We start from the raw sequence: 23,044 nt of genomic DNA, 5'->3' as shown, positions 1-23,044 counted from the left end.
TTTTTTCCATCAAGAAAAATTCTGACATTCTTATGTTAATTATCTTGGGAATTGTTGGTATATCATGTTTTGCCTTTAAGCAAAACAACAAAAACCCATTAAGTCGCTAATCTTTAAATAGGCCTATTAGACATTGTGCCGGTTTCATGACCCATTCTGCCTAAACTCTGCCCACATATCAGTCAACAAAAACATAAAAATCTATTTTCACTAAATCAATTATCTAATTAGAAACTGCCCATGGTTTCCCCCTTCTTAGCCAAGCGCCTCTACTTTCTGGTTCCAATTTTCTGCTTTCCCTCTAACTACTCAAAACCTGTCAAATGAACATGTTTCCCTGATGCTCCTGTACATTTCCATCTTCCTACCTTTAGACACTCCGCACACCTGGAACATTCATTTCAAAATTTGAACTCCTATCAAGGCTCCTTCCACAACTTAATTCTTTGGTTAAATCAAGCCTTTCATACAAACCTTTTCTACACCTTTGGCACCTAATTGTCAATTGTCTTTTTCATGTCTATAAATATGATTTATTCTATGACACTGCAAATTCCTTAAAGAGAAAGAACCATTTGAACTCTCTTGTTCTCTTTTCCATGTATTATTCATCTTTCTAAAATTAGAGGGACGATACTAAGGGATCCCTGGGGAAGCTTTTAACTCTAAAATTTTATACACCCACCTCTTATATCTCTTATAACATGGCACTTGCGTTAACATACCTGATTTTAACCATACCTAACATAAAATTATGCAGTCCTGGCTACTGGAACACTGGTATTACTTGAAATTTTAAGAGGAAAAGGGATAAACTGTCAGTTTGGACTCAACAAAGTAAGCAAAGTATTCATTCATTGTTTTCCCCCGTTAGCAAACATTAAACTTAAATCTAGGCAGGTACCATAGCAGTCAACAGACCAACTGACTGGCTTTTTCACCTCAATGCATTCACAGGCCAGCGGCAACCACAGAGAAGCAAAAACAGTAATACAAACTGCTATGCGGGACAACAAACGATGCTATACGAATATGTGAAAGAAACCCCAGGCTGGAATTGTGAAGTAGAAGAAATTCAAGGAAATCTTCCCAGAAGAGATGTCATCTAAACTGAACTCTGAGTGACAGGAAATGGTCAGCATTCCAGAAGAGAAACAAGTGCAAATTTGCCAGGCTAAGAGAGCATGGCCAGTTTGAGGAAGTACAAGGATGCCGAGTAAGGCTCCAAGTTAGACTGCAACATTAGTGGCGGTGAGGAAGAAGTTAAAGGGACAACCAGAAGAGAAATCAGAAAGCCTCTTATAGCTTGAGTCTGAGGTGTCCCCAAAAGCTCACGGGCCAATGCTTGCTTTGGAATACAGCAACATCCAGATGTCTGGCTTTGAAGAATTAACTGGATCGTGAGAACTCTGACTTATACCTGGGCTAACCCACTGACGAGCTCATAATCGGGTGGGCTACTGGGAAGTGATGGAAACTTAGAAAGCAGAAGAGGTGGAAGAAGTGGGTTCTTCTGATATGCTGCGGGGGACTACATCTTGGCCCCCTTCTCTCTCTTCTTGATTCCTGGCTGCCATAAGGTAAGCTGCGCTCGCTGCAGCGCCCTTCAGCTGCCTCGGCATTTGCCATTGCTTCAGGTTCAAAGCAATGGCGATACCTCCAACAAACGCATGCCGCAGAAACAAGCAAACAGGTGGCCAATGTTAGAGAGATGGCATCTTCAAATAAGTCACAAAAGTGACCAATGATTCAGGGGCTAGGTTAGGGAAATGTGATCAGACACTGCTGGCCAGCCTCCACTCCATGTTCTTCCAGTAGGAAAGGACAACAGGGTTTCGGCTTCCCTTGAAGCTAGATGTCACCGCAGGTCTAAAATGGCCAGAGAGACAGCTGTGAAAGGACTGTGTGTAAGCAACATCCTTACAAGGAAGGTGGATGCTTCTGCCTTTCCCCAGGCCGTTGGATAGAATGCTCCGACAGAAGAAAGAGCAAGCAAACATGAATATTGTCATTGGTTCGGAAGATAAACACAGGAGTTGGACTTAGTGACTTCTGTAGCACAGCACTTAAGTCAGAGAACCCACTAATATTTGTTGAGTGAATTTATATAAAATACTTCATTCCCTCCCAGAGAAATAAAGTGCCACCTGCACTGTACATTCAGGCTAATTAAAGCCAGAGAGTCATTATCTGAAGAGAGAGCACATCTATCTGTAAAACAGTAGATGGATTGAAGCCACACAAGGGGTCCTTCTCAGCCACTTAACAAACTGGTTTAAGCACCACTTTAAGCAGAAAATCAGACCATTTGAAGCATGAGTTAATGAGAATACTGGAATGGGCACTTTTTAAAACCAATAAATATTTAAAGTCATAGAAAATTCAACATTCACATTACTCTAAATTCTTGTTGCTAAACAATATGTATGATACTCTCTCATTCAGAAAGCCCAATTTTGGCTTGTTTCAAATGAACGGATGTCTAACCCATTTCCATATACCCCAATAGCATAAAGGCTTAATGAACAAATGCTAGACATAATAAAGGCAGCAATACACACACACACACACACACACACACACACACCAACCATTATAAATCAAGAATCATCCGCGCCCCCCCCCAATCTACCCAACAATACCTCTTTATTCCTTCACCCCCATGTGATACCAAACACCTAGGTAATAAGGCTGGGTTTCCATCTAGTTCAGTGGTTCTCAACCTCCCTAATGCTGCAACCCTTTAACACAGTCCCTCATGCTGTGGTGAACCCCACCATTAAATTAGTTCATCGCTCCTTCATAACTGCAATTTGCTACTGTTCTGAATCATGATGTAAATACCTGTGTTTTCTGGTGGTGGTCATAGGTGATCCCTGTGAAAGGGTCATGCGACCCCCAACGGAGTCGTGGCAAGTTGCAAATCTCTGATCTATTTAAAGAAAGCTGCAGTTGGCTTCCTTCTCCTGGCAAAAGCAGGGTCATCGTGTGGGATCCTATTCTCTCCCCAAGTCTGAGCACACGCCTCTGCTGCGCAGGGCAAAGCAGACAACACACTAAAGCAAATGAAAGCTGGACTTGACATGCACAGCAAATTCTTTTGAGAATCTGGTGAGTTTAACATCAACTATCCCTTGAGTAGAAATTCCACCCAAGTAATACAGTGAGCATAAACTAAGTAAGTACGGTAACATTTCAAAAATCATTTTGAAAGTCAAAGTTGATAAAATAAAAAAAATAGGTAAAATAAAACAAAGCAAAAGAGACCAAGCTAAAATTAACTCCAAAGTTACATAGGACAGACAGCTAGCAATCCCCTCCCTGGAAAGTAACACTTAACAAAAGCCTGGGAGTAGACCCCCTCCTCCAACACCCTTGTCTGGGGTGGCAACTGTACTGAAGTGGAAGGCAGCACTTGATTCTAATGCTAACCAGAGTTCTTCTGAAGCCTCAGTGACTAAAAAACAAGTGACCAAAAATTTTCAAAAATTGCAATTCTTTCATAGTAGCTGTATACAACAACATCACAGTAACCACTGTATTAGACATTTTTCATGGCACATGACCCCAATACTATCCACCAGCCAAAATCATGTATAGTGTTCTTTTATATTAACAAACTCTCTACAATTAATCTATTATCAGGCATAACATTTAAAATATTTTAAAATATCAGTGTTTACCCATAACATTTCTCAGCTATTTCTAATTATTTTTTATTATAAAGAATGCACATAGCAGAAGACAGCAATTCACACTAGTGGGACTAGCAGTTTTGTCTTTAAACGCAAGTCTGACTTACATCTCTTTAGTACTAGTATCGCAATTCAATGGCAAACAATTATAGAATCAAATTGAACAGCAACAAAAACCAAATAATCAATTGAATGACTAGTCAATGTCCAAAACAAAATTGGAAGTGTTTTGGCAGAAGCTTGGAACTAGACTGTGGAGGGGAAAGGGGCCCCATGAAGACATGAGTTACACTGAGAGAGTAAGTCTGGGTATTTTCATAGGTAAAGCAGCAGAGCAAACAGACAATCTACTTCCATCCTGCCCATGCCGCCTTTGTCTCAAAACACTTGTTTCTCTATTTGAGGGGAGGTGAAACATTCCAAAATTGGTTGTAAAGTGAATAGCTGAGCATGGTGCGCCATGCCTTGAATCCCATGGATTTTATGGCTAACTATTCTATTTGTTAAAAATAATACTTCGAAAAATTTATCTAAACTTTTTAATGCCTCAATTTCCTCATCTACTAAAGGGGACAATGATGTAGGATTGCCCTCTGTATGCTGTGAATATGTTTTATTGCCATTGGTTAATAAAGAAGCTTCTTTTGGGCAATGGCTCAATAGAGTAAAGCCAGGCAGAAAATTTAAACAGAGATGTAGAGAGAGAGAAGGCAGAATCAAAGAGATGCCATGTAGCTGTTGAAGGAGAAAAATGTCCACCAGAACCTGTGGAAACATTGTCGGCAGGCCATGACCTCGTGGTGATACACGGAATAATAGAAATGGGCTAATTTAAGATGTAAGAGCTAGCTAGAAATATGCTTAAGCTATTGGCCAAACAGTGCTGTAATTAATATAGTTTCTGTGTGATTATTTCTGGTCTGGGTGGCCAGGAGACAAACAGACAGCCTCCGCCAACAGAACAATAGCCCCTACCTCATTACACTGCTATGGTTTAAATTAAGTGTACAAATGTATAGAAAGTACTTGGAATAATGTCAGGCTCATTACGCACATTGGAACAATTCAGTGATTCACATTATCATTAGCATTGGTTGGCATCGAATTCTCAAATTATTTCATGTTCTCAGTTCCTGGTTAGCCTGTAAGCTATTTCCAGATAGTGGATGCATTTTAATCTCCGCTAGTGCTCTACAAATCATTGTTAAACAAATGCCTGTTCATTGATGTTTAAATGGATATTGTACCTGTATGATGCCAAGAGGCACTTGGAAATCCTCTTAGTCTATCCATAACTCATTTTAATAAATAACAAATTGTATAAGAAAGTTTACGTGTATAGAATGGTGGCTGGTATCTGGCCAGGCAGTGATGGCACACACCTTTAATCCCAGCACTCGGGAGGCAGAGGCAGGCGGATCTCGGTGAGTTCGAGGCCAGCCTAAGCTACAGAGAAAGTTTCAGGACAGGCTCCAAAGCTACAGAAAAACCCTGTCCCAAAAACCAATCAAACAAACAAACAAACAAAAATGATGCCTGGTATTTCTATTATTGTTCCTTTACTTTCACTTTATTGATAAAAGATCCTTTGGGCTAAAGTGTAGATGGACTTTCTTTTTCTGCCACCAACCCCAAATAATAACACAGAGACTTCTTATTAATTATGAAAGCTTGGTCTTTAGCTTAGATTTATTTCAACTAGCTCTTACAACTTAGATTACTCATTTTTGTTAATCTATGTTCCACCAGGGGACATTACCTCTCTTTCCATCTCACACCTTGTTTCTTCTCTGGATCTTCTGGCATCTCCTGCGTGCCTTGATTCCTCCTCCTCTCCCTTTCTCTCCCTGGAAATCCCACCCATCCCTCCTACCTAGCTATTGGGCCTCCAGCTTTTTATTATATCAATCCCAGCAATACACCTTCACACAGTGTACAAATATCTCATCTCACGACATTAGACAGTTTCTTGTATCATTAGTGCATTAGTTCTAGCTTAGAAATGAGAGATACTCCACTCTTAGCTGTGCCTCACAGCAAGTTACTCAACCTCACCATATAGATTCTGCAGGGATAAATAAAATAAGGATAACTAACTATACTTCAAAGTAAAAATGCTGTTACAGGTAGCGTTCTGTCTACTTTCCAGCGCACTGACCCTTTGCAATGCCAATAAACTCTTCTTAACAGAAACAAAGGATGATCTATGATAAAAGGCATTACCTCTTTTTAACATTTAAACTACTCTTCTCTAAGAGTATAATAAAACTAATTTTTCCAAAATTACTTTTATTTTGCAGTGATGGAAATAAAAACCTAGGGCATCACACATAACGATAGGCAATGAATACGTGCCAATAAAAATCAGTCCAAAATGGGGGTGACTGGGAGCTAAAAAGATGGCTCAATAGCTAAAAACACATTCCTCTCTCACAGAGGATCCAAGTTCATTTCCCAAAATCCGTATTTGGCAGCTCACTACCACCTGTAACTCCAACGCACCACACACACACACTTAAAATCTTTGTAAGAAAAAAATGGTAGCATATATACACAATGGAGTTTTATTCCACAAGGAAGGATGAAATTATGTGATTAATAAGAAAAACAGATGGAACTTGAAGTGACCATCTTAAGTATGCCATGGGAGCTGGAAAGGCTGCTTAGTGGTTAAGAACATTCAATCCCTTTCCAAAAGACAGTTCCATTCCTAGCACCCAAACTGGAGGAGTCAGAACTTCCTGAAACTCCCGTTCCAGGAACCTAGCTAGACACTCTTCTGATCTCTGTAGGTACCCACATACACATACTTACATGTAGAGACAAGCATACACATAAAGGAAAATAAACCAAAATGTCTCATTTATTCTCTTATGTGAAAACACACACAAAAGTAAAAAGGCTGCAAAAGGGAAGCAGTGTTCTAAAAGAAGGGAAGAGGGAACGAGAAAGAGTAATTGGGGAAAAAAATAAATGTCACATATTCTGTCTCACATATGAGACTTGGACTTAATACATCATAAAATCAAAAGTAGGGACCATTTGGAAAGAGGAAGGAGACCAGCAAGAAAGGGAAGAGAACAGATAAGAGAGGATAATATAAGATAAATATGAACACAATACAATCACATTACAGTGACATACATGCACAAAAATATCATAATAAAAGCCATTGTTTTAAAATTTTAAAATATCAGCATAAAGACTAAAAAACAAAGAATGACAATGGAACCTTCAAAACTGAAGAAAGTCAAAGAGTTCTGTTGCTGCTTCTATCGCTGCCTGCAAAACACCGATCTGCAGAGACGCTCATTCTATTTCTACAAGCATGCTGGTGACAGAAATTCCTTTGGTGGGCATGGAGCTCACAGACCACCCTCTAATTACCCGACTCATCAAAGCTGTAAGAATGTGCACAAACAAGGCTGGACCTTTCCAAAGCATTACCTTGGGTTTCTGGCCACAAATAAATAGTTTCTTCTGTCTCTTTAAAAAAATAAATAAATAAAAAAGAAAACAGTGACACATACTTAAAGTATCATACATTTAGCATAAACTTCCTATCTGTCAGTAAAAATGTTATTGTAAATATTTTAAAATGGTATTTTAGCTAGGATTTACACAAAGACACACAAATCTCTCACATTTCTGTTCCATGTATGAACTGCAATGCATCTGTGTTTGGCCACGTTTTCAACTAATTAAGCCACTAACCTAGGAAAAGAGTTAACAGTAATATAATAGCTCACCAGACAAGGTGGTATATGTCTAAAAACACAGCATTCAGGAGGCTGAGGCAAGAGGACTGTCCCCAAGTTTAAGGACAGCGAGGACTATAGCAAGAATTTCAGGTCCATGTACTCCGCAGAGTGAAAACCTGTCTTGAGAAAATAAAAACAAAACAAACAAAAGAGTAGCTCTATGCAGTGTGTGCTGTGAGCTGTACCAAGCGCTTTATGGTTGAGTTTCTCCATGTAGCCCTGGCTTGTCCTGAAACTCTCTCTGTGCAGACCAGGCTGGCCTCGAACTCACAGAGATACACCTGCCTATGCCTCCCAAGTGCTGTGCACCACCACTGCTAGGTTTACATTCCTTATTTAACACTTCAACTAAATCAGATACTCAGCAGACACATGAGAAAAATAAGGTTCAGAGAGAGAAAACAATTTACCTCAAATGCACAATGCAAATGTGTGATTTTTCGGTCCTAAGCCATTAAACTGTACTGTCTTCTCATTCAGCAATACCCAAGAGTAGAGCAGTAAAGGCTCAAAATGAACTATTCTTTACTAACGTTTGGTTTTTAAAAGTAGGTTCAAAGAAGCACTACAATTCCCCTACCCTCTTTTACTGGATAGAATGTAAAGCACCTGCCTGTAGACGGCAAAGGCTTTGCCTGAATCACTGCACCCCCCCCCATGCCCATGTTCTTTCAGCACTAACAACAGCGCAGCAATGGCAGGTCCCAGGAACTGCATCTGGCATGAGCAAACCGTGAAAGTGGGACAGCAATGATGAAAAACAGTTGAAAGATTTAGTGTTTGACTTCTCCCATTTACTTTCAACCCCCTTTTTTCACTTGCCCTTTTTTTCTTTTAAATCTTTCTCATTTGCAGCAAATCAAACTATTGTGCTATAACAGGCACTGTTGTCCTATTTTCAAAACCATCTAAAATGATAGAAGGCTTTTCTAAAAAAGTTAAGGATTGCCTTAACTTTGCTCTAGCCTCAACTCTTCCAGTAGTCAGCAATTAACACACTGTAAACAAACGACAATTTAAACTTGGAAAGGCAACCTCCAATCAGCAAGTGTTCAGATAATAGGGCAAAGCCCTGACCCCTCCACTGTGAGGTTTAAGTTCATGATGACTATGTTCTAAGAATCTCTCTTCTGACGATGCTGGTTCCTTGGCAAAGCCCTGACTGTCAGTCTAGCTCTTACCCACCAATGCTAGGAATCTGAAACATTTTAACATTTCAACCATTCCTGAGCAAACAGTGTGTACCACTGAATTAAAAGAACTTGGCCCCAACGGAGAAAAACACCAGTGACCTTTCCCACAGGTCATAATGGAAATTTAAGGAAAAATATGAATGTTTAAATAAAAGAAAAGATTCTAGCAATACAAGATGGCCTCAATAACCGTTGAGGGGTCATCTCAGACTTACAACTGTCCATGGAGAGACCATGAAAAAATGTAATTAAAAAATAGTTAATCTTCTGACTCTTGACATAAAATAGATGCTTCATGAAATCTAAACTGGAGCTAGAGAGATGGCTCAGTGGTCAAGGGCTAGAGGGCCCAGATTCAATTCCCAGCACCCACATGGAAGCTCACCATCACCTGTAATGGAATTACAGACGATTCAGTGACTGCTTTTTGGCCTCCCCAAGCCCCCTTCTTGCCTCCCCAGTGCCCTCTTCTGGCCTCTATAGATACCATGCACTAAGTTGGTGCATAAACATATATGCAGACAAAACATCCATACCCATACCCATAAAATAAAAAATAAAGTCTCAAAAGAAATTTAAAATACAAAGTGACTGATTTCCTGTCTCGAGGGCACATCATCACATTACCACTCTGATTACTCAGTCCAGCCACTCCGGTCTGAGGGATCTGAGGGATCCTGGAGTCGTGGAAGGAGAAATGGATAGCGATTCCGTTAGTTTGGGTTAGACTGTAGCAGTTCTTAAGCTTCCCAATGCTTCAACCCTTTAATACAGCTTCTCATGTTACTGCGACTCCCAACTATAAAATTATTTTGTTGCAATTTTTAACTGTAACTTTGCTACTGTTGTGAATTGCAATGTAAATATCCGATATGCAGGATATCTGATATGATATATAACCCACATGTTGAAAACCACTAGGTTAGAGTAATGCCTGGGATGTAGTACATATACTTCATATATATATATATATATATATATATATATATATATATATATATATACATATATATATATTAGCTGAATGAATTGACAGAATGGAGCCACTCCAGCCAGAATACCAGAGAGGAAAGAGAAACCGAGAGTAAAAGCACCCATCCAATAAAGACAAATTCAGAAATCGGCACCTAGACCTACAATTACCCTAACCCACCCAGATGCTTAGACAACAGTGTAAAAACACACAGCCAGGCATTATGTCACCACCAGAACCCAGCTATCCTACTATAGCAAGTCCTGAATAGTCCGACACAGCTGAAGCACAAGAAAACCTTAAAAACAGCTTTATAAAGATGATAGAGGCCCTTAAAGAAGAAATGAGTAAATCACTAAAAGAAATTGAGGGAAAAGCAAACAAAAAATTGGAGGAAATTAATAAATCCCTTAAAGAAAGTAAAAAAAAAAAAGCTGTTGAAGGAAACAAATAAAACTCATCAAGATCTGAAAATGGAAAAGGAAGCAATAAAGAAATCACAAACGGGAAATTCTGGAAATGGAAAATCTAGGCAAACGAACAAGAACTACAGACACGAATGTCACCAACAGAACATGAGAGATGGGAGAGAGAATATCAGGTGTAGAAGATAACAACAGAAGACACAGATATATTAGTCAAAAAAACATTAAATATAAAAAATTCCTGACACAAAACATCTAGGAAATGAAAAGACCAAACTGAAGAATAACAGGGTGCCAAGCTGTGGTGGCACATGCTTTATAATCCCAGCACTCAAGAGGCAGAGGCAGGAGGATTTCTGAATTCAAGGCCAAATTTGGCTACAGAAGCAGTTCGAGGACATTCAGGGCAGCTGCACAGAGAAGCCCTGTCTCAAATAAAGCCAAAAAGAATAGGAATTTGAAGATGGCATGAAGGGCTCCATCTTAACTAAAAACTTCCAGAAAAAAGTCCACTGAGATACAGGATTATAGATACAAAAGTGAAAGGATGCATAAAATATACCAATTATGATTGGCAAATAGTGATGAAGACAATCTTTCATTTAAAACTAGGTGGTTTTCTTTTATAGTCAAGTTGGAATAAAATGGCTGCCAAGATATTAGGTAATGAGAGAAGGAAGTAATATTAAAGAAATCCATGTGATGGATACCAAGGTCAGTTAACAGTTGACTCTTAGGTTATATTTTGCATGCTTTAATATTAATTTAAATTTAAAGATAAAAAATCAAGAATTATACTGAACACTCATGATCCTATGTAAATATGAATGGTTCTGGAATTACTAAAGGCTAGGGATTATGTCTCTTTTGTCTGATACCTTCCTTCTGTTTTTAATACAGATTCTTAAGATAAATTATGAATGGAATAAATGTTTACTAATTTCAAAAGTAAATATATCATCAGAACAAATACATATTAACTGACCCCCACACACACATAAAAGGGTCTCATGATAAAAAACCATAGGCAGTTTAAATAGCAAAAGAAGCACAAAAGTACACTATAAATATGGTCTTAGAAGATGGAGCTCCAAGTACCAGTACCAACAGACCAGGGTTTGAGCTAGTTTCAGCTGTTTTCGCCCTGCTCTATCTGCTTTCTTCTGATATAAGGAGCAGCCAGCCAGCCCTCCTTATTGAAAGTTGTGTGACTACATCAGTGTGTATTCATACGGTAACCATTTACATGGTAACCATTATGAGCAAGGCACTGAGAAGATAAAGTAATTTATTTACCTCCCTAATCTCCAGCACCCACAGCAACAGCTTACTATTAATATGTGCAAAGCCGTGCTTGAAGCACTTGCCTGTAAGGAGGCAAGGGGTACAGTCTCTTATCTCAAAACCTCAGTGCCAGATGGAATCCCAGTTCAGAAGTGTCCAGCTTTTCAGATGGGCCATAACTTGTATTAGTGTATATTATGTAATACTCCACGAGGGTCTGTGGCACTATTCCATAAGCCTATTATAAATTTTACAATAAATATAAATAAAGATGACTACTAAGGAGAAAAGGGACTTTGATATTTTCAAACTGTATTTTGTTACCACTTGAGTTTTGGTACCTAACTTACCCAATGAAATTTTTATCAATTTCCAGAGCTTTGGAAGTCTGAATTTTTCAAACTAATTGTGGGTCTAGCCAATTCATTTAAAATACTAAAAGGAGCCGGGCGGTGGTGGCGCACGCCTTTAATCCCAGCACTCGGGAGGCAGAGGCAGGCGGATCTCTGTGAGTTCGAGACCAGCCTGGTCTACAAGAGCTAGTTCCAGGACAGGCTCCAAAGCCACAGAGAAACCCTGTCTCGAAAAACCAAAAAAAAAAAAAAAAAAAAAAAAAAAAAAAAATACTAAAAGGGGTAAGTTTAGTTTACTTTACTTAAATGATGAGGCAACTGCGGTATGTTTATGCTACTCCCTCACTCCACATCCCTCAGCTACTAAGTATCCTAGAGAAAATCAGAATCCAAGCTGCCTAGCTACAGTGTTTATGTTCTCAACAACTATCCTTCATAAATAAACTCCCCCATAGAATGTTTTAGAATACCAGAGAGATATGCAGTATTAAATGATGCGCTATATTAACATAACATGAGAACATTCACAGGGCAGCATTTATTCATTATTAAGTAACTAGAAAGGACATCATGGGCCCAGTGCTTGGGATGCCAACAACTGGCAAACCAGATGAGGTCCAGGTCACCTTCACAGAGCCAGCAGCCAGGTTATCAGAAAAGCGTAAAGATGACCCAATGGGACAAGTTTGGAACTACTCTTCAGTTTCAAAGGAAGGGAGGCTATTTACAATAGCAGATGGTGCAACAGGGACTGGTATTTAAGCTGGTCCCTGAATAGTATTGAGATTTGAAAGGACAGAGAAAAATAATTTTAAAAAAAGAGTTACATGGCATGGCTTCCTATAGTGGAAATAATGCTAAACCAGAAATAATGCTAAATGCAAAAGTGTAATATTTGAAAAAAACAGGTGGAACCAACAGAAATTTGTACTAGCATAATAAAAATGTTGGAAAAATTCTATAGAGTCAAGTCATGAAGATCTGGGCTTGCTCAGTTAAGACATTGGAATTTGAACCTGCAGGAGGTGCTAGAGGTCATTTTACAAGAACTATGTCCTACAACACCAGCTTTGGCTCTTAGGAGATGTTAATAACCATACTAAGTCCTACTTGGGACCAAAAATAAAATAAAATAAAATCTGGATGGCTTTCAACTAAAGGCTCAGACCTTAAGACAATTCTAAACTCAAAGTATAAATCTATGGTGATACGGAAATGTTAGAGAAGCAATTTCTTAAAGGGAATAACAAATCTCTTAAGAGTCCAAACAACTTCTAAAATCGAAGTGATTCTTTTGTACACAAAAGGAACTTCCAGCCTTCCAAAAGAAGGATATGTGTAAGAAATTAACAGATCGGTCCTGAAAAAACAAATTCGAGATCTGTATGCTGCAGTGATGTTTTTTTTTTTTTCCGGCTTCAGCTCTGTTTTGTTGTTTTCAGAGATCTGCCTGAGTAGCCTTTGCCCTGGAACTCGAGGATCTGTCTGCCTCTGCCTCCCAAGTGCTGAAATGAGAGGTATGTGCGCTGCCAGGCCTGGACAAGCTGGGATTTTGCAAAGTTGTTGACAACTTACCTTGCAACACAGGTAACAATTTGCCGGAGGCAAGAAGACTGCTAGGCCTGCTTTGAACAGGCTTTGTTCGGGCCCTGGAGTTTCTAGTTCCCTAGTCCCTTTGTAAACAGAGTAGAAAAACAAAAGCACTGCTATTTAGCGAATTTACCAGAGTTTCCATTCTTGAGTGTTAACGTAAATGACTGGGCCAGGCATTCAGTTTAATGCTCTGAAAAACATGTTTTTTTTTCAGCCAATAATTTCAGATTCCCTAATGGCTTCCCATTGTTCTGACAACCAAATTCAAATTCTTTCTGAGGGCTTCCAAACTCTCCGTATTTATCTATTATCTCTAACACTCTCTGGTCCACCTTGCTAAAGACCTTGCCACACTGTCTTTTCTGTTCTTCGTGAATCCTACGTCTGAATTTTCCCCGGAGAATGTGTTCCCAACTTTTTTGTTTGTTTTTTGAGACAGGGTAACTCTCTGTAGCTTTGGAGCCTGTCCCGGAACTAACTCTTGTAGACCAGGCCGGCCTCGAACTCACTGCGATAAACCTGCCTCTGCCTTTCAAATGCTAGGATTAAAAGCATGCGCCACCACCACCTGGCAACCCAGATTTTTTTTTTTAAGAGACAAAACTCAACAGTGTAGCCCTGGCTGTCCTGAACCTCCCTAGCTCTATAGGCCAGGCTGGCTTCAAACACACGGGGTCCGGCCTCCTGTTGTCCCCAGAGTGCTGGAATTAAAGGCACGCACCACCAGGCCCAGCTTGTTCCCAGTTCTTGAGAAACTAAAAGCATTCTCTCTTCTCTTTAGGGCTGTACTCAAAAACCACTTCTTCTCTAAGAAGTGATAGAGTTGCCAGAGTTGCCGGAGTTCTCCAGAGGGAGACATAGGGGATTCATGTAGTTCTGGGAGGGGAGATATACTACGGGAATTGACTTACCAAACCGCAACAACAGAGACGTCCGACAGCAGTCTGTCTGAAAACTGGATACCAAGGGATGCTGGGGTAGAGCTCAGACTCCGTCTCAAGGCCTCAGAACTGAGGAAGCCAACGGTGAAACTCTCAGTTTAATGGAGACCAAAAAACCTGAGAACCTAAGGGGCCACAGGTTAAGAGTGGAGCCTCAGTCCAAAGGCAAAGGAGCCCGGAGTTCCGGAGTTCCGATGTCCAAGGTAGCAGGGGAAAGAGTGTCTCTCCTAAGTGTGGGAGAGAGCAACACGCCTTCTGTACGTGTTCTCTACAGCCAATTGGATGGTACCCACCCACACGGAGGGCAGGTCTTTCCTGTGGCGTCCACTCAGATTCATATATTAATCTCAGGACCGCCCTCACAGACACACCCAAACTCCGGACTAGCTAGATTTTTCTTAGTCCAGGTAAATTGCCAACCAGCATTCACCAGCATGCACCGCCCTTGTGAAACTAGGTGTTTTCTAGTTTTTTACACTCTATGTATTTTATTTCTTGCTCTTTTTACAATCTATAAGGACTCAGGCTTACAAGTTTTTCCACTATGCCTACTATATAGAGCCTTGGCACATGGAAGACATTAAACGGATTTTATACCATGAAATACTAAATTAATTAGTAATACTTAAAAACTTCATCGCTATAAATATCTCTCATTCTGAGAAAACCATTTTCTCTATTTTTGAAAAGCTTACTCTAGAGCTGTTTAGTTTTTCACACTTTCTATGCTTCTTTAAAATGTGATTTTTTTTTGCCAAATTGTTACACTAGTTTACAGAAGTAAACAGTAGAATTACACCAGAAACAAACTGCAGAAAAGGTTTTAATAATATATTAAACGTCACAAATTAAGCAATTTGAATATGTAGGTTAATCTCATTTCAGTACTGCAGATCAAATTAATGAATATAATATAAAAGAGAAGGGGAATAGTAGCAGAACCTGAAGTTAGCTTTAGTAAAATCAGAAATGATCCTTTTAGTCTGAGCTGGTTCTGTGGTATGTAACCCAAGCACCGAGTAGCCGAAGATCAGAGGGTCACAAGTTCTCCCTCAACTACATACCAAGCCAGAGGCCAAGTATGAGCCACGTGAGACTCTTTTTTCATTTTTTTAAAAGGAAAGAGAAACATTCAGTATGATAATCGCTAAGTATATCAAACAATCTGCCAAATATTGAAAATGCAGAGAAAAAATGCTTATGGCTAACTCACACCCACAAATTTTCTTTATCTTCCAGGCCAAAAAAAATGAATAGTTTTCAATTAGAAAGTCACACCAGTGATAATCTTAGTTTAGGCTTAAGAATAATAATCTCAAAGGGAAACAAGTAAAATGTATGTCTCAAAAATGGGCTGCAAAAAAAAAATGAACATGGTGGGCCTACTAGGGTAAGTACCCTTTCCTATCACCTTCCAAGTTTTACTAGAACTAAAGTAAATTCTAGAAATTCATTGCAAAAGGAAGTATCTGCAGCAAGTTACCTAACTAAACTGATCATTGATAGCCTCTACGCTCTTCTGAAAATTACTTCAAAACATCGACTAAAACCGATAGAACCACACCACACATTTTAAATTTTGCTAATAAAGATGGCAACTTAAAAATACTGAGCATTTGAAGTTCTTGTCTATTTCCAAATGCTTCATTTGATACTGCAACAGAAGCTCTTCTCATTCATTGCCTCACGACCAAACTTAAGTGCTACCAGGAGAGGGAAATGCTGTCACCATCTTCATGGGCAACTTGCTTTGCTTCTGAAACTGCTGCTAATTAGTGAACTGTTGTGGCAATGCCAGCACCTGGTCACACATTAAGCAAACATATCAATCACTGGTAAGTGTAAGGGTATTAATAAGGACTTGTGGCCAAGGGGACTAATGTTTTTAGATACAGAATGATGTCACGGCTCTTTAGCTCATTTTGCTCAGTTTTCAAGTGTGAGCACTAGCTAAAACCTCTCTCTAGAAGCACGGTTGCACACGTCAGCATGTGCTCGTTCACGGGGATCGGCCTCCACTTTGGGCTTCTCCATTCAATTTCCCCACACTAATTACAGCATAGAAACGAGCAGAGGCACCTCAGCGCAGGAACTAACATGGCAACAGCATGGGAAGAAAGTGAAATGGCCAAAAAAGTGGGGGGCTTGCTTTTGTCTGGTTGTTTTGAAAGAACCACGAGCTTCCAAAAGGTACCATATGAAACCGTGGCTTCTCTTTAAAAGGCAGGTCCCCTCCCAACAGAGGTAGCTAGTTTTAGACTCCAAAGCTTCTCAGTGCCCATTCAATGTGCTTAGTGACTAACCTGAGTGACTCGCTCCAAATCTCTATGGTCATCCTCCAACTACACTTTAATGCTGAGCATCCTAATTTATAGATGGAGAAATGGAGGCAGGGTTACAAACCCCACCAGACCCTCTTTAATCTGGCCTGCTCCACTGCCAGGAAGGTTTAGGGCCGCGTACAAACATTTCATCCAAACATATATACACACATTTTACGTGACTGGTGTTTGGACTAAGTTATTAAAACCTAGAAAGAAACCTCTCAAGTTCCTCAACAGATGCTTCTTAAATGATATTTAATAAAGAAATTTGTTCCATTTTTTTTCTGTAAATGATAGGTTTGAACCCTGTAAGACTCCAAGAAAATAAATCATCAAATGGGAGTTTTAAAAGGGGGTGAAAAGAGCCAAGGCATTCACAATTGAAGACATTCAGAACTAAGTTAAAAAGCTTGGAGGGAAAAAAGTGTTCTCGACTGGGGAGCCAGCGGTGGAGTCTCTCAAAATTCTGAAAGCGGGATGGTTTAGGAAGCACAAAGTAGAAACTGTTAGAGGACGAGAGACTGTGAGGCTGAGGTTGACAGAGGAACCCCAGAGGATCACGGCAGCGACAGGGAAAAACCAGAGAAGATCTTGGAAGGATGACAAAGAAGCCCAGGAAAACTGAGTTCTGACTGGGGTCCTAGAAGTACCCACCCTTCTGGTAGAGCCAAAGGGACCTGCAAAGTGCAAAGGTGCGGAGCTCTGAGCGCGCGATAGCGCGGGGCTGAAAACCCGGGTGGGCAAAGAGAGGAGCTGGTTCCCCACCTCGCAGTTCCCCGCGCAGATCCCAACTCCGTGCCGCCGCGCACCGCGGGTGCGGAGGGTGGGGAAGCCCGTGGAGCCCCTGGGACTTCAGGGTCCCGCCTCACCTTGATGGCTGAGTCCCTGCACCCAGCCGCCCCTTCCCGGGCAGCTGCGCTCCCGAGGGCCAAAGAGGGAGTCGCGCAGCGCAGCCCGGGTCCCCTTCTGCCGCGAGGCACAGACTCCCGCACCGCTGCACCCCCTAGTCGCCCTGGCCACTTCTCCAGATCTTCGGGCAGAGGGAGAGCGCTTACCCTAACCCGAACGCGGCTCCGGTTATTTGCCAAAGTCCCTCTTCCAGGCTGCCTGGGAATAGGAGCTGAGCTGCCGCGGCTGCAGCGGCAGAGCCTCCGCCTGACCTCACCAGGGGGTGGGGGATAAGGAAGGGGAGCGGGAGCCCAGCTGGGGAGGGGAGGGAGAGTGGTGGGAGGGGAGTGCGTGGGCGGGGGAAACATGGCGGCAGGGGTGGCCCTGCCGGCGCCTGCGCGGAGGCTGGGGCTAGGACTGTGTGTGGGGTCCGAGTTGAACACTCAGCCAAAGAGGGAGGCAAGGCTGGGCCCGGAAGCAGGATGACTGCCAAGTGGCCGGGGAGCCTTTGAAACCAGGACACTTGGGTGTGAGCCCGCATGGCTTCTAATGTCCAAGAGGCAGAAGTGAAAACTGTCAAGTATCAAGGGACAGCCGAGCATGGACTTCTCCAAGGAAGTTACCAAGAGCACCCTGCCAGCCTCTTCGAAGTCACTCCAGAGAGCAAGCAAAGGAGGTACTGAGAAAGAGATGTCTCATTACCTCAGTGGGGCCCAAAACTCGAAATAAACCTGATCCAGGCACACATACAACTAATTGTTCATCACTATTACAATGATCTGGAATGTGTGCATCGTGTCTCCTTTCTATTAGAGTACAGAATATTAGGGAAGAGAAGAACAACTACAAACACAGCACTTAACATTTTACCTACTATTATCCGCGCTGTGCTTTGAACTCGCTGTACCGTCAGCGCTACTCCACGAGGTCCGTGAAGATTATGAACAAGGAAATGGTAAAGCGAGGCGAATCTCTTCACCACTATGCTACACTAATTCCAAACTGCGGAGACCACTCTTCTAAGTTTTAAATAATCATTCTTTCTGCCTAGTTCCATTAACCTAGACCCCAACCAATAAAACAAAATGAAACAGTCGAGTCAGCTTGCTCCTTGCCCATCTTCTGTTAATCATTCGCCTTCCTGACAGTCGAGCCTTCAGGTCACCTTCTCTTTCTTCCGTCATCCTTTCTACCTATTCTCTAGACCCCCTCATCATTTCTACTTCAAAGTCTAGTCTCAGGCAGGTAAGGTGGCTCGGCAGGTTAAGGCATCTGCTGCCAAGCCTGAAGGCCCGAGTTTGATTCCCAGGCCTCACAGTCTCATGTGGTGGAAGTTGCCCCCTCACCTCCGCAGGCGCTTCATAGTGCCATTGGCCACCTGCACTCCCACAAACATACAAATACACACCAAAATTTTTTTTTGTAAATTTCTAGTTTTTTCCTTGAAAAATACTGGAGCTTGCTTAGCAACCAATCTAATTGATCGCTGTCGGGTTTACCCTAGCTTTAAGAGAGTGATGAGACTAGGGACTGGAATGATATGTGTGTCCCAATACTTGGTTCGCCTATCAGTAAGCTGATCTGGAGTCTGAGATCTCAATATTTCTGTCCTCATATTTAAAGTTCCTTACACTGAAATTCTGGCAGCACGATAGATTTTAGGCAAATTTAGGGATAACCAGCTACTTAAAACTGTGCTAGAGCTAAAGACAGCCCACCATACTTATCAGTCGGGCACCATGATAGTTACTCCAAGTACACATGTAATGTGTACGATTCCTTTTTACCTATCAGTGCATTCAGTCCAGCCTGCCTGTGTTAACCGTGGTGCATTCCCTGGCTTCCCCGCTCCTCACTGTGCTTATCCAATAATTATTGTATATGTAACCAGTCAGTCAATGCCCACCAGTGAGATGGCTTCTGCTAGTTTACAATCTCATCAAGATACTTCCAAGGTAATTAATTTCACTATGTGTCAAAAGCCTAGACTACACTTTAAAATAAACACAGATTCAGTTAATATGTGTCAAAGTTACTGTTTTTCCTTGCCACCAAAAGATTCAAATATTTTTACTTTAAATTCCTCCATGAGAAATGACGGGGAAAATGGGCTAGTTGGGTGTGATCAAACAGTTTTCCCACCCAAGGAGAAAAGTTTTAGTAAGGATGAGAACAGCTCTGGCTTCCACATTTGAACTGGGAGTGAGAGGCTACAGTGTACTTAATCAACGGGAATCTTGCTATTTGGGCTAAGGTGCTTTTTTGACACAGTTAATCTAGCAGCTAGAACCCTAGACTTGGAGTCAGAAGACACTGAATGTATATGATATATACTTCGCCCATTATTTTGTCTTAATGTGTTTTCCTCAGCTTTGGAGATGGTAATAATGCTGGCCTGGCAGACTTCATAAACTTTTCAGTTTCATATAAGACAATCTCTATTAGTCATCAAGAACAAGAAAAGGCCTGAGCTGGAGGTCAATGGAAAAGTGCGTATTTAGCCTCGAGAAGGTTCTGGGTTCAACTCCAGCCCCCAAACTACTACAATGATGACTACTACTACAACGAGAACAAAAATCATTCAGAATACCATAGTTTTGGAAAGCAGAATAATGAGCATATGGCAAATTCAGGAGCTAAGAAAAAAGAAGTCAAAGCAAAATATCGTGATGAAAAGAAAACAAAACAAGTAAATGGTCACTGTGGGTTGAATTATATTAACCCCACCCCAGAACACTCTGTGTTCACATGTTCTAGTATACCAGAATTTAACCACACTTGTGTAAAGTCTTTAGAAGATAGGTAGACATTCATAAAGGGTTCTCTAGGGTAAGCCTGAGTCCCCTATGACTGAAGTCTTTATAAGAAGTAACTGGGGAGACTGCTCCTCCACCGCCGCCCATTGATCATTGTACCCTACAAGACCCACTCAGCCGCCCAATCCCACTGAACCCATCACCCTCCCCTGGCCAAATATCCCCAACAAGATCAGCAGCCCTTTGAGACACAAACAACACCTGCACCAGTTGAAAGAGCAGGTGAGTCTCCCAGATAAACATCCCCAAAGCCTCAGCCAGGCCTGCTCCAGGCCACATTCCTTGACCAACCCCTCCCATCTGAGCACCAGCAGACAACCAGAAGAGTCCTTCTTATAGGTTGCTTTACCACTGCTGCCCAAACGCATTGAACCCATTACCCACCCCCCCTGGCCAAATATCACCCCACACGATCAGCAGCCCCTAGAGACACAAACAACACCTGCATCATCAGGTGAGTGACCTGTCTCCCAGATAAACAGCCCCAATCTCTAGGCCCTAAGCTCCAGGGCGTATTCCTTACCCTCCCCCTTCCATTTCAGCAGTTGCAGACAAACAGCAGTTAAGAGTTCTTCTTGAAGGTTGCTCTACCACTGCCCACCTCCCCTTGACCACTATAACCTACAAGACCCACCCAGCTGCCCAAACCCACTGAATCTATCACACTCCCCCTGGCCAAGCATCCCCTGCAAGATCAGCAGCCCCTAGAGGAAATAGATTCATTGGCCAAAGAAAACGATGAATCCAACAAATTCTTAACACAAAACATCCAGGAAATATGGGACACCATGAAAATACCAAAGCTAAGAGTAATAGGGATAGAAGAAGGAGAAGAATTGCAGCTAAGAGGCACAGAAAATATATTCAACAAAATCGTGGATAACTTTCCCAACCTAAATAAGGACATGCCTATGAAGATACAAGAAGCTTACAGAACACAAAATAGACTGGAACAAAAAAAGTACCCTTGCCACATAAAAATCAAAACACTAAACATACAGAATAAGGGAAGAATACTACATGGATGACCCCAACTAAGACTTTTAGCAATAGTGGAGAAGGTGCCTGAACTGGCCATTTACTGGAAGCAGATTGGTAACTTCACTAGTTGCCATCAGAGATACTCTATCTAGTAACTGATGAAAGCAGAGGTAAAGATCCACAGACAAGCACTGTGCTGAGCTCTGAGAGTCTTGTGGAAGAAAGGGAAGACTGGTTGTATGAGCCAGGGAGGTAATGATGGGGGAACTCACAGAGACAACAGACCTGAGCTCGCAGGAGGTCATGGAGGCTGGACCAACAGTCAAGGAACCTGCATGAGACCGACCTAGGCCCTTGCATGTGTGTGACAATCATGTAGCTTGGTCTCTTAGTAAGGCTTCTAACAATGAGAGCACTTAGCTGGCTTTTGGTAACCTATCCCCATGCTGGATTACCTGGCCCTTGCCTCATCTTGATGGGTCATTTTTTTTGTGCAAGCTCATGGAGAGCCTGCTTTTTTCTGAGTGGAGGTGGAGGAGGAGTAGTTGGGAAGGGAGGTAGATGGGAAAGGGGAGGAGAAGGGAAGGGACGGGAAACTGGTTGGTATATAAAATAAATGAAAATAATTTTTTAAATAAAAAATTAAAATATCAAAAAAGAAGTAATTGGCTCACCACACCAATATGAATGCACATAGAAGTAAAACCATGAGTGAGGACATGGTGAGGTGACCGTCTGTAAGTCAGGCAACACCTCCAAGTACCTTTGTATATTCTTTCATGACTCATGTCCATTCCCTGCATCCGCCTCTTCCTTGGCCCCTTCTACTTAGCCGTTCTTACTCTCTTCTCTTCATGTGATACTGAGCTCACATTTACAATTGCTGACATTGTGTTGATTTTTGAGTTTCTTTAATAAGAAAGTTTATTTGATCTGGGGGGGAAAAAGTAGTTTTGAAGTAAGCAGTACAATAATTCTGGCCAGAATGCACTAGATCTTTAAACCCCAATCAGACCGAATCTGTCTTTGAGCAACATTTCCCTTTCTTCCTCGCCTCCTCTGCCTCTCTGCCTAAGGTAAATACCATTTCGTTTCCTAGTTCTACAAGTTTCACTTTTTGAGATTCTACATGTGTGAAATAATATGGTATTTGTCTTCTGAAATAAACCTGACTTATTTCACCCAATTTAGGATCCTCTGGTTCCACCCATGTTGTCGCAAAGGACAGAATTTCCTTTCTTTTTAAAGATTACGTAATATCCGGTTCTGTATAAGTACTGAATTCTCTCTATTCACTCATGATTCCTAGTCAATACAAAAGCATATCTAAGCGTGCTTTGCATGTAACGTGTCTGCTGTTGTAAGACACAAGTTGTTTCCATTCTTGATTTATTGTGGATAACGGTGCAATGAACGAACACAAGAGAACCGATGCCTCTTCAATATACTGATTACTTTTCCTTTGTCTAGACTTGGAAAATTTCTGGGATTGTTTCTGTCTGGATCTTATGAACAACTTATCTCTTCTAAAGAGATACAAACAACAGATAGGTACACATATTTAGTTCTCATCACCAGAAAAGTTGAAACTCCAGCAACAAGGTGATGTTTTCAAAACTACTGAAAGAATAGAGTTTTAGCATTCTGACCACAAAATAAATAGTAAGTTGGTGAGGTGGTAGATAATTACTTTGATTACTGAACATATAGATCAAAATGTTATATTATACCCCACAAATATACACAATGATTGTCCATTTGACAAATTCAGTGAGAAAACAACAGGTTTTCCTGTTTGTTTTGTTTTATTTTGTTCT

General features: G+C 41.2%; 1 protein-coding gene across 6 annotated transcripts in view; it reads right to left on the bottom strand.

The window, feature by feature from the left end:
- Klhl13 (kelch like family member 13) overlaps nucleotides 1-17,798 on the bottom strand; it is a 170,321-nt gene extending 152,523 nt beyond the window's left edge. Inside the window, exons 1-2 of one of the 6 annotated variants that reach the window (XM_075957363.1) lie at nucleotides 17,598-17,798; nucleotides 14,189-14,287 (exon numbers count right to left, since the gene is read on the bottom strand). The gene's annotated coding sequence lies outside the window, so the exon portion shown is untranslated. Of the gene's footprint in view, nucleotides 1-14,188; nucleotides 14,288-17,411 lie in introns of all 6 variants that reach the window. The other 5 variants (XM_075957357.1, XM_075957362.1, XM_075957356.1 and 2 more) reach the window with 5 other exon arrangements.
- Nucleotides 17,799-23,044: the final 5,246 nt, after the last annotated feature.

Source organism: Microtus pennsylvanicus, chromosome X, assembly GCF_037038515.1.
Source record: "Microtus pennsylvanicus isolate mMicPen1 chromosome X, mMicPen1.hap1, whole genome shotgun sequence".
NCBI lineage: Eukaryota > Metazoa > Chordata > Mammalia > Rodentia > Cricetidae > Microtus > Microtus pennsylvanicus.
The sequence above is the reverse complement of the archived record's forward strand: the minus strand, read 5'-3'. Positions and strand labels throughout refer to the sequence as shown.